Source organism: Aythya marila, assembly GCF_965140915.1.
Source record: "Aythya marila genome assembly, chromosome: W".
Lineage (NCBI taxonomy): Eukaryota > Metazoa > Chordata > Aves > Anseriformes > Anatidae > Aythya > Aythya marila.
Window position 1 is genome coordinate 3751517 of NC_139081.1, and position 10454 is coordinate 3761970.

Below are 10454 nucleotides of genomic sequence, written 5' to 3' on the forward strand. Positions count from 1 at the left end.
TTATAAAAGGCAAGTAAACAGCGCTTGGTGCGTGGGGAGTCTATGCTCTACTAACATGCACACCCAACCATCGAACTTTCTAAATATATATAGAACATTGCTTTTACATATGCATAAGAAACTCAATTATGCCTATACATATGTATAACCTATCCCCGCTTTGTATTATAATTCTCTTTGTGGTGGTCATTGGGGGTCATGGGGATGAAGGCTCAGGGTTTCCCCCCATCACCTCTAGCAACCTTTTGTTCCTGGATCTTGGCAGCTTTGACTGCCTCCCTCTTCTTCTGCACATGCTCTGCCCTCCACAAGGTTCCGAAAAAGCAACAAAACGTGATTGCTTTTCCCGCGTTTCGTTAACCCTTGAAACCACACTAATAATATAATTATCATATAACATTAAACAACAAATTTTAACAGTTCCAACCAGCAAACCCCCCAGCAACTTCCATGCCTTAATGGCTGGAGAACAAGCAACCCCAGACAGCAAGGGGGTCACCCTTCTTTGTTCCCTCTAAACTCTTTACATTCCTGATGGCCTCATCGTTAAGAGTCTGATGTCATCACCTACCATGGGGCTTGCCGACCCCCACGGCCACACTCCCACATCTACCCCTTCTTTATTAACATCAACCACCTTCTTGACACAAAATATTATTCCATATATCACAACCTCTCTCTAGGCATTGGACGTATGCCCCAAAGCGCTCCTCTCGGCCACTGAGCTAGCTTCGGCACCAGCCGACAGCTGCTTCTCAGAAGGAAACAACACATGGAGATTTCAAAGAGGGAAGGAGATGGAACAGTGCTGAGCTTGCCTCTCAGAGGGCATTCGGGAAGGCTGAGGGCAAAGCCACAAAACCAGACAGTACAGTTGTACATGAACTACTGGTGTTGAAAGGGCTTTACTGGTCACAGCACCACAGAGGAGGAGATCAGACTGCAGAGCATGAAGCCAGCTACACCTTTTGGGCCCAGATCACAGGGTCAGACAACCTGCTACTTTGCTAGATCTCTGTGGGAGTAGCAATTAAGATGTCAATTTGATCTGCTGTTACTAAGACAGCCAGGCCACCTGCAAAGTCACAGTTTTCACATACTACAAGCATGTGCTGCAGCCACTTGTCCACGATGAACTGGGGCAGGGTCTCTACACACTTCAGTGCATTTCTCTCAACCCTGCTTTCTTCTAGCTACTACCACAGACTGAAAGCCAAGTGCTCCTCTCCTAAAGGATTTTAAAACCTGTGATTCACATAGCTGTAGCTTCTGTGGGAATAAAAGTGTTGTTTTTGCAGAGCTACATTGTTTAAAGGTAAGGACAATGTGGTATTGAGATATGCTTGATATGAAAGTACTCAAGGATGAATCCTGAGGAGCCAGTATCCCAAGGGCTCTTGAAAGTTCATTGTGTGATTAATGCCTGGCAAGATACAAGGAAAATGCTCCGGAGGGTGGGGGGATGTTGTGAACAGTCACTGGGGGGTCCTCCTGCGGGAGGCCCTGAAGGTGTGTGTCCGGAGGGGAGATGAGAAGGAAAAGCAGAGAGTGAAACTAATGGTATTGACAGTGTAGCAGGTAGTCAGGGCCAGGATGGAAAGGAGAGGAAGAGAGATGAAGGAATGGCAGGCAAGGAAAGCCACCTGTGTTGCAGCCTGAATCTTAGCAGGGACAAGCTTTAAGATATTTTAACTGCAGCCAGGCTGGCCGCTTCAAATAGGGTGAGAATAAAAATGTTGTTTTTGCAGAGTTACATTGTTTAAATGTAAAAAATGTGGTATTGAGATATGCTTGCAGTGATAAGAAAGCTTAGCAGGCAACCTTGTAAAATGCAGACAACCAGACTCCTTAGGACAATTAGGTGAAAATCATGGTGTCAAGTCAGATAACTGAAGAAACATTACCCCTTCAAAAGAGGTAATTACCACTTTAAACAGTAAAAAACTCAAAATAAATTTGAAATTTAACAGGCCGGGAATTGAAGGACATACATGGTCTGTGAAGCATCAGACAGACTGTGAACCTGGATTACCCACTCAGTGGGGAAACAGGGGAGGGTCCTGTCATCAAAAAGTATATAAACTGTGTTTTGGAACTAGTAGATGCGCTCTCCTGCTTGTGGGGTGCCTGCCATTGCAATCGCAAATAAATTACTACTTCACTAAGATCCTCCCCTGAGCCTAAGTTATTGGCTACGGAGCGTTTCTCACAATAGGAATATCCGGAGTGGAAGAAGGAGAGAAGGAAAATGGGATGGGATACGATATACTGATATGGTGTTTCAGCATCCTGGAGGGAAAAGAGGTATGGAATTAAGTTGGCCGATGACTGAGATTTTGGTCAAAGTACAGGCTGGAGAAGGATCAAAAGAAGTGTTAAAAAGGGTTACTGAAGGTGTAAAAGGTGTGGTATGTAGTGATTGACAGAGCTGTTTGAAGTTGAAGCTCTGTCCTGCCAACGGGCAGGCTGGGGGTGCAGCAAGAGCTGGGAGGGGACAGACCCAGGACAGGTGACCCAAACTAGCCAAAGGGGTATTCCATACCATCTGACGTCATGCTAAACAATATATAGGGGTGGCTAGCTGGGGGAGGGGGGCCGGACTGCTCGGGGTTAGGCTGGGCATCGGTCAGTGAGTGGTGAGCAATTGCATTGTGCATCACTTGTTTGTACACATTATTATTATTATTACTATTATCACCATTGTATTATTATTGTTATTATTATTATTATTATTTTTCTGTCTTATTAAACTGTCTTTACCTCAACTCATGGGCTTCACTTTCCATTTCTCTCCCCCGTCCCAGAGAGGGAGGGGGGAGGGTGAGCAAACAGCTGTGTGGTGTTAAGCTGCCGGCCAGATTAAACCATGACTGAAGCTCATACTGAAAGTCACTGGAAATGGGCACACTGGAGCTGGGAAGAAGCTCAAGCTGAGAGAAGCAGACACGCGCACACAACTGCCCCTTGCTGGTAAGCAGTTGTGCATTATGGGGAATCACACGTCCTTAGGAACAAAGACTGTCCTGGTAACCTTACAGCTTATTCTCCTTATTAACAATCAGACAGTTTATGAGCCTGAAATATGGGACCAAACTGAGGTCAAGGTGTGGGACTCTGCAACTAAAAATGACAAGGTTGCGGTGGGATTGCTCGGCACCTGGCGAGCAATCTCTGAGGCCTTGAAGAGCCATGTGGGACCACAGTCAGACACGTGTGGTTTGCCAGTGAGGGAGCTGTGGGCTCCTTTACTGATCCGACTGCTACGCCATGGGCCCCTCTGCTGCTACAGCCATCGAAGGCTTTTGCTGTTTCGCCCCCTGGTGACCTGGACGTGCCTTTTGACCCAGGCCCTATTGGCCTTGAAAAGGAGATGGATATGCTTTTCTTCGATCTGGGAAGAACGGGATACATAAGGCCTGAAGACCAAGTTGCTTGACAACTTAAAGTGAGACATATTGTTCAAAGGGAATGGAAAATGGAGACTAGTATGTAATCAAGAAAAGGAATGGAAAATGGAGACTGTTGAGTCGTGGAACTTGGAGGATTGTTTGTTACCTTTTCTGATCGTGAATATGTATAGGCGTACTCGATTTTAGTAAGTTATGGAACTTAAAGGATTGTTTGTTACCTTTCCTGATTGTACGTATGTATAGGCATACTCGGGTTTAGTACGTAAAGCAATGTTCTGTATATTTAGAATGTTTGATGTTCGTGTGTGCGTGTTGGTGGAGCGTAGACTCCCCACACACCCAGCGCTGTTTACTTGCCTTTTATACCTTTTAGAAATATTTGTTTTTATAAATATTACAAAATTCAGATTGAGTTGAGACTTCATTTATAACAGGCTCAAGGAAATTGAAATAAGGGTGACAGTCAAGAGAAGTAACAGGCAAAACATGGAATGGATTTTTTTTATGAACATATTAGTTGTGCAGAATTTAAGAAAGCAGCAATTGTGAGGAATATGTTTCATATTAGTGTGGTGAAGGGACGAGGGGTGGGGTGTGTGTAAATTGTCCACCTCGTCGGTGTTGTAATGATGTTATTTTCATTTTGGTGTGGGGAATTCCTTTTCGTTTTGATGGAAGTGAAGTTTGTGATAACTGTAGAGAGTATATTGTGATTATTCTAAATATGCTTTTCAGAAAGGCGAGGGGTGGAATGTAGTGGGTTTACGTGGCAAGCTTTTAGTAACAGGGGGCCATAGGTGTGTCTTCTGTGAGAAGAATCTAGAAGCTGCTTCATGTTAGGTAAGGACCCTGGTGCTGACCAGAGCCGAGCCAGTAAGTGATGTTGCTTGCGCCTCTGTAAGAGCATATTTAAGAAAGGGAGAGAAAGCAACAATAACAACAAAAGTGCTGCACTTCATAGCAGCTGGGAGAGCAAGAGGAGTGAGGAACAGCATTGTAGGTGCCAAGGTCAGTGAAGGAGGGGGAGAGGTGCTCCAAGCGCCGGAGCAGAAGTCCCCTGTGGCCTTTGATGAGAACCATGGTGAAGCAGGCTGTCCCCCTGCAGCCCATGGGGTAAGATTCCATGCTGCAGCCCTGCTGCCACGGTTACCACCGTGGACACCCTCTCAGCAAGAACCAGAGGGAGTGCTGGAGTGGATGTCTCCACAGTAACAGACACCACTTTGTGGGGTACTCGCATTCATAAAGTTCCATTGAATGTCAAAGGACCAATTGGGAATGACTGTAGTGTATTGCTGTTAGGTCGATCAAGTACAACTTTAACCGGATTGTTCATTTTGCAGAGGATAATTGATTCTGAATATAATGGACAAAAAAAAAAAGTGAGACGCGGGACGCAGAGAGACGCATCAAAAGAAAAAGAAAAACCTAGTACCTTTGAATATTGTATCACTCGCAGTATGCTATAGACATTGCTCGGCGCATTGAGAGGGCGCATTTGAGACATATCCCAAAGGAAAACTTGTTTCTAAAATTTAAGGAGCTGTTATTTTCGGTAGAGCAGCGAGTGCACCTGTATTGTATTATTCACATGCAGAGCCACAGGAATTAGATATCCTGGGAAGCGTAACAGCAACAACATGTGTAAGGTTCAATTGCTTGCGAAAAAAAACAAACCATGAAACAAATCGTCAAAGCCACAGTTGCTCCCTATTGCAATGTATCTCTTTGGTGCAATTATACAAAACTATAATAGCATCATTCCTTGCGCCAGGAGCCGCTCTGCTCAGCTGCGGGATCGACTGTGGAGCGGATGCCCCTATGTGCACCCCCAGCATTTTCTTCGGAGGGGTCTCCACTCTCAGCCGCTCACCAAGGCAGTAGACAAGGACCTCCTGAAGCCGTGGACAAATCATTTTAAGCGATATTTTCTTGTGGTATGAATGAGAAGTGCAAGAGGCCTCTTTGTGTGACTGTGTGATTGTGCTATGCAGTGAGATGCTGAACAGAGACGCGGATAGACGCGGGACGCAATATTGTATCAGACTCACAGTATGCTGAGCAGGACCAGTTTGGGTAACAAGCCAATTTTTGAAGGCCATCCCAAGATGTCTCAAGGGATGGGGAAGTTGCTGATGGTGATTCTAATACCGCCAGCAGTGCTTGCGCTCGTGACCAAGATTGAGCCGCAACAAAATCTCTGGGTGACATGGGCTGATCAGACTGGTATATCAGAATTTCATCTGTCCATGGCATTGTCCACAGATCCATTCAGGACTTGCCTCATAGGTATACCTGTGTATGACACTTCTGATTTTGGCCAGTATGCTACCAACAATTGCTGCAGTGCCTCATCTGTAGCTGTGTGCTCAATTAAATTAATAAATTCGCTTACTGTCCCGCTGCCTTGGGATCCACAAGAGTTACAGTTGGGTCTCAGAGGATCAGAAACACATCACAGAATTGGACTCAAACATATTTTGTGTTTGGAAATTTACAGCAAAGATTAAATTCTGTCAAAAAACACAATCCAACAAGATGGACAAATGCGACTTTAGAAGGGCCATACGGGTACAGAAATACAAGTAACACCTGTGGTTACAATGACACTGCTAGGCAGGGTTTGGGGGCCTATGGCACAGAGACAAGGGGTAACAACTATAGCATTTGGAACAATCGTACAGCTATAGCTGATGTTTTGAAAAACCTCCTGATGTTTTTCTGATTTGTGGGGATAGGGCCTGGCAAGGTATCCCTGCGAATGCTATCGGAGGTCCATGTTACTTAGGTAAACTTACTATGTTTGCTCCTAGCTTGTCGCAGTTACGTGAGATCACCAGACATAAATGGGCATTGCTCACACCAGATTGCAATGATAATGTTGAGTTGCTTGGTGTTGCAGCTAGAGCAGCATTGGCAATTTTCATTCCAGGAGCAGCAGCTGTGGCCGCACTTAATAATTTAGAAAAATTGGTATGCTGGGCCAAGAAGCAAGCCCATGCCACGACAGAAATACTTGAGGAGATGTTACTAGATCAAAATAGTCTGCGACATGCGCTTTTACAGGATCAAACTGCTATTGACTTCTTGCTTTTGGCTCAAGGGCATGGGTGTGAGGACTTTGAGGGAATGTGCTGTTTAAACCTTTCTGATCACAGTGAGTAAATTCATAAATCCATTACTTTCCTGAAAGAGCGCATGAGAAAGATTCAATATGATATTAATCCTTTCAACCAATGGCTCACTGATTTGCTTGAAACGATGCCTAGTTGGTTACTGGAATTAATCAAAGACAGATTAAGGATTCTGTTTGTTGTGGTGTTAATCATTGCGTGTTGTATTGTAATAAATGTGGTTAAAGGGTTACTTGCAAAACTGTTATGTCAGGCTTGGTTTGCTCAAAAAGAAAAAGGGGGAATTGTTGAGAGATTTTTGAAACAGCAAGGAGGCCATGACTTGCTGCAGCTGAGCAAACCCAAGCTACCAGGACTACAAGGAGTTCCCATGATGATGTTCCTTTATCGCCCGATTGAGGAATTAAAAATATTGTTGCCAGCAGCTGGCTTCAAGGACAAGATCTACGTGACTGCTAATCACAAGGGGGTTGTCTTCTTGCAGGTGGGGTTGTTTTCTTGTAGTTGTTTGTCTGAGTGCTTTTGACCAATAATCTTGTGTGAAACACCATCTGCCCCTTTTAAGTTCACTATAAAAGTTAGGCTTTTCGGGCAATAAAATGGAGCATGATCTGACCGTACTGGTGTCTGTTGTGCTTTCGGCCCTGCCTCCTGCAACAATCAAGAGTCATCGGGAGGTGCAAGCAATGTGTGATGTTGCGCTAAGAAAGTATGTCTGTGTAGGAATATACACTTCAGTGAAGCACATATGCAGAGGATGTACCATATGTCAAAAGGTAAATAAAAAGGTCATCCGTAACCCACCCAGAGGGGGACGGGAGCCAGGGATTCGACTTTTTCCAAAGTATACAGGTAGACTTCACTGAGTTAGTTTTGTCCTAACTGACCGCATGACTGGATGGGTGTAAGCTTTACTGCAAGGGTTAAAGCAGGCCTTAGAGACTGAGTGGGATTTTCACACCCCCCTGACACCCCTCCCCTTCTGGGAAGGTGGAGCGAATGAACCAGACATTAAAGAAGCAATTAACTAAATTAGTGTTAGAAACCCAACTTCCTTGGGTAAAATGCTTACTCCTACAGGTTCAAACAGCACTAAGAAAGGATATAGGAATTTCACCATATGAGATGCTGTTTGGATTGCCCTATCTGGGCAGAAGGGATGAGATACCACAATTCAAATCGAGAGAGTTTTCTTACGAACTGTATTCTGGGGATGTCCTCTTCTTTGTCATCTCTCAGGACCCATGGGCTGTTGGTAAACCCCACCTTTGGAATTCCCCATTCACCACCATCACCCAGGAAACTGGGTCCTGATTCGGACCTGGAAAGAGTCAACTCTGGCCTGAATGGGAAGGACCGTTACTAACCACAATAATTTTGCCTACCAGGGAGGGCAAAGTTCTCAGTATCTCTTCTACCTTGTGCTAATTCTTGCCAGAGCCTAGAGCGCACTCTTCTCTAGAGACAGTGTTAATTGCAGTTCCCGTCTCCCTTCCTGGAGCGACTGCTGCTGCCACCGGTGCAATACTAGGATTATAGGGAGCATAACTTGACTCCTTCTCCGAAAAAGGAATCTTATTGTTTACATATAAATTTAAAGCCTGAATTTTCATCAGACCCATACTTTGGCCAAAATACTGCTGTTTCCTTAATTGGAAATTTTGTCCAGACTGATACACAATATTTGACTAATTTTTTCTTTTATCATCTCCTCTAATTTTGAGATTATGTTTCCAATTTCTTATCATTCTTCAGGAAGAACTGTCAGTAGGCACTCCCCCAGGGATACCTCCCTGTTCCCTGGAACTCATATTTCCCATTTTTCCTAGCCCTTGTTGGTGTGCTGCTACAGAAATTTCCCTCCTGCAGGGTACCACACACTAACGTTCTGATTCTGGAAAATGGGGGTGTACTGCCAAACACTTCCCCGTGCAAGGGCTTACCGTACACCAAATTTCCCAAGACTCTTCCTTTCTCTCCCTTATCTCACACTTCGTCCATCTCCAGCCGCACCCCTCGCAGAGCTACAGAATTGCGGATCAGGACTCCACACTCGCTTCATACAAAAGTACGTCTCACTCACGCATCACACAGAGTCTCACGCAACCCCCAAGGCAATACTTAGTATTTCTTACCTTGGTCTGTGCACAGAGTTACTGGGTCAATTCTTAAACCCCAAAGTGCCTACCTTCTTACTTCCCCCACTACTTCACGGATCCTGCCTCTTTAACCGCTCTCGGGCCCTCTGTCAGCTCTCTGCAGAGACTCCACTGTCGATGCACAGGACCGCTGAAATCAGCGGGGCATGCCTTCCTGCTGCTGCGGCAATGGGGCTCCCCAGTAGGTGACTGGATCCCGGACGAGCCCCCAAATTGTGAGAAACACTCCGTAGCCAATAACTTAGGCTCAGGCGAGGATCTCAGTGAAATAGTAATTTATTCATGATTGCAATGGCGGGTGCCCCACAAGCAGGAGAGAGCGCCTACTAATTCCAAAACACAGTTCATATACCTTTTGATGACAGAACCCTCCCCTGTTTCCCCATTGAGTGGGTAATCCAGGTTCACAATCTATCTGATGCTTCACAGACCATGCATGGCCTTCAGTTCCCGGCCTGTTAAATTTCAAATTTATTTTGACGTTTTTACAGTTTGAAGTGGTAATGTTTCTTCATGTATCTGACTTAACACCGTGATTTTTCACCTAATTGTCCTAAGGATTCTGGTTGTCTGCATTTTACAAGGTTGCCTGCTAAGCTTTCTTATCCCTTCAAGCATATCTCAATACCACATTCCTTTACTCTAAGGAATGTAACTCCGCAAAAACACTTCTATTCCCACAGAGGACTACCACCTATAAAGAAGACTTTAACTCTTCAGCGTATAAAGATTCAAGATAATACAGTGGAAATATAAAATCAGGAGCGGCATAGGGAAGAGGAAGCCAAACACTTGACCCCCAAACCCCCAAAACAGAAGCTGGGAGCTCTCCAACAAGGATTTCGGTACTGGAGGAAAGAAGATTGCTTCTGTTCACTTGTATTTCATAGCTTCCGGAAAGGCGAACTCCCCAGGGGTTGAGCACACGCACTGCCTCGCCCCGGGCCAGGCAGCACTGCCGTCCCGCTCCCCTCCAACGCATGTTCCCAAGAGCCCCCCCAAGCAAGCAATCGGCACCCCCCCCCCCGCCTCCGGCCCCATATCGGCGACGGACCCCCACACACACACCCTTCCCCTTCCCTCAACCTTAACCGTTACCTTGCGGCCCCCAGACGGCCGGCCGCCCACCGCTGGCCCCTAGGCTCGTCGCTGGCCGCTAGGCTAGGCTCGCCGCACCCCTCCGCCGCCGGCCCCACCACCGAGCGCTGCCATCTTATCTGTCTGCCTGACCGCCGCCTCCGCCCCGGTGACTCGCTAGCGTCACACTGCCGGTGACGCCACGAGGCGGGGTGGGAAGAGGGATGGCGGCGGTGAAATAGCGGCGGGGCGGGGCGGGGTGGGAGGGAGCGGAGGCCGGGCTCTCTTGAGCGGCGTGGGGGACTACTAGGTTTTCTTGCTAGAGGCACAGACGCTAAAAGCACACATAATAAAAAGTACAGCCACCTCGGGTTTAATAAAGGAATAAATAACCGTAAATACCTCCATCTGCCCTTTGGTTGCCCTGAAATGCGGAAGTTTGGTGATACAACAGGGCACCTTGTCCCCGAGGCTGAGTTGACTTGCAGAAAATCAGTAAAATTGTAAAGTAGGTATGTTTATTCAGCGCTGGGCAGCACGGGGGAGTAGTCCCACCAAAGTCGTGCGCACCTGACGAGGCAACTTGCCTTGGTTATATGCAGCAAAGAGTTACATATGCATGAAGTTTCACAATACGCCTATACATATGCATAACCCGCTTCGTATTAAAATTA

At 46.1% G+C, this 10454-nt stretch overlaps 1 protein-coding gene across 1 annotated transcript in view; it reads right to left on the reverse strand.

Moving 5' to 3' along the window:
• Window positions 1-9922, reverse strand: part of LOC309889557 (ubiquitin-associated protein 1-like) — an 86002-nt gene extending 76080 nt beyond the window's left edge. Inside the window, exon 1 of the mRNA XM_082782419.1 lies at window positions 9802-9922. The gene's annotated coding sequence lies outside the window, so the exon portion shown is untranslated. The remainder of the gene's footprint in view (window positions 1-9801) is intronic.
• Window positions 9923-10454: the final 532 nt, after the last annotated feature.